Here is a 2,567-nt window from a genome sequence, read left to right on the forward strand (position 1 = left end):
ACAATGGCCTAGGTAAGACATTGTGATGTACATCCTACATGACAATGGCCTAGGTAAGACAATGTGATGTACATCCTACACAACAATGGCCTAGGTAAGACATTGTGATGTACATCCTACACAACAATGGCCTAGGTAAGACAATGTGATGTACATCCTACATGACAATTGCCTAGGTAAGACAATGTGATGTACATCCTACACGACAATGGCCTAGGTAAGACAATGTGATGTACATCCTACACGACAATGGCCTAGGTAAGACAATGTGATGTACATCCTACACGACAATGGCCTAGGTAAGACAATGTGATGTACATCCTCCACCTACACGACAATGGCCTAGGTAAGACAATGTGATGTACATCCTACACGACAATGGCCTAGGTAAGACAATTAATGTCAGGATGCCTTTCGCACCTGCCGTTATAGTGGTGGGCAAATTTTGTAAGTCACACTTTTGTTTCCGGCTAACCACTTCTCTTTTCTGTAATACAAATGATATACATTCGCAGCCTAATAAAGTTCCTATTTTTACAGCAATTATTGACACGATTTAACTGATGGTTCCCGTGTTAACTGTAATTATTTAAGATAAAATATAAATGTTTGGTGTTCTAGACTATTTTAGATTATAAATATAGCCATTTTCCTCACCAGTATAATGCAATTTTGTTGGCGTAGGATTACGTAGATCTGTCTCGATCCTACCTTGAAAACGAAAGTAAAAAATTCAGTTTGATTGCCTGGAAATTTAAATGCGTCCACAGAGAAACTATCCACATGTCTTAGACTCATATGTTCATTCTGAGTTCATGTGCAGGAACATTTCATAAAACCAACCGTGTTTATGTAGTCAAATGTTAACAATTCTATAAAAAGCTTTGCAGCAAACCCCTTCAGCTGTCATGTGACTAATCACGTGATCATCACTAATCGGCCAAAATGGCGGTTATGTTCACTGTAAGGGACCTTCCGCAGTTTCATATTTATTTTATGTCGCTAGAATACGCAAGAAATATCAACAGGAATTGAAGACAACTTGTAACAAACTACATTGCCATTTTTCATGAGGATTTTATTAGATAAGATTATTATTTGTTTATTTGAAAAGAATCTCACGATTGTGATCAGTAACTGATGTACTGGCATCTTGTTTGTCGAAACTGTAGGCATATATAAATATGGCTCGTCGGACAGCTTGACCGACCGCGCGACCGCAGTTTTCTATCCGAGGTTAAAATATTTGCATTTTCGATGTTACTAGGGGTCATAAAATAGATGTTCGCTAGGCCTAATTATCATCTTATACATGAAGTATAACAAAAAAAACTTAAGCTGTGTACATCTTGGATTTTATCTCTAGTTGTACATGTACATGTAAGTGTTAATAGACCGATTTGTCTTTCAGTTGATTTTTTCAAAGTTCAAAAGTTCAAAGTTTACAAGCAGCTTTACCGATTCAGAAGTATAACAATAATCTTCCACAAGCATTAAAGAAATAAGGAAAGAACTATACTCAGCTATTGGAAAGTTGTCAGCAGATAAATATATTATACATGTTTTCTTGAATTTTTATAGAATAGGAATAACCAGATTAAGACATTTCATCTGATACAAATGTAGCTGTCTGACTATTAAATCCAATTTTAAATTTCTTATTATATGACCTCAGACCCTGACATTTCTCAGGGCCTTTGGCCCTTTGATTTTATATAAATTGTCCACATATACTGGTTAATGTAATGGTCCTGTAAAGAAACTGTTCATGCTCTACAGCCACTGTCTTCGTCCCATCAGTCTGACTAGATATAAGTACTGTTAGTGAAAATCTAGAGTGATTGCTTCATCTCCACCTAGGTGGTTTGTGTTTCTCATGGAGGCTGAGATCACCTACCGTCCCATGCTAATGTTTAGTGAGGTAGCCTCCATCTACAAAAACACTCTGCCTCAGAATGATCCTTGCTGTTCCTAGGGCAATGAATCTACAAAAGAAGTGTGTGCAAAATATACATTGGAAAATTTCTTCTGATTATTACTAGTGGTCATGAGAATTTATTACATTTTACCAGTGAAATATCAAAAATTATTCATTCTATAAAAGTGATATTTTTCACTAGTGACAAATATCATATTTTTCACTAGTGAAAAATATCACTTTTGCTGATTTGACCAATCAAATCAATGATTAGAAAATACCAAAATAATTGACCAATCAGAAAGCCCGACAGATATGTCAGCACATGGACAGGGGAAACTACTTTTTTGTTTACAAATTATCGCTGTAGTCCTAGTTAGCATACGGGGTAGGGTTTTCGTTGATAAAAAATGTAATAAACAGAATATCTAACAGTGTCTTCAGTAATACCAAATATATTTCACGAGTGGGGCTAATATTTTGATATTTTTCACGAGTGCGCAAGTGTCTTCAGTAATACCAATATATTTCACGAGTGGGGCTAATATTTTTATATTTTTCACTCGTGCTGCGCACTCGTGAAAAATATCAAAATATTAGCCCCACTCGTGAAATATATTTGGTATTACTGAAGACACTGTTAGATACC

Source organism: Pecten maximus, unplaced genomic scaffold (assembly GCF_902652985.1).
Source record: "Pecten maximus unplaced genomic scaffold, xPecMax1.1, whole genome shotgun sequence".
Taxonomy (NCBI): domain Eukaryota; kingdom Metazoa; phylum Mollusca; class Bivalvia; order Pectinida; family Pectinidae; genus Pecten; species Pecten maximus.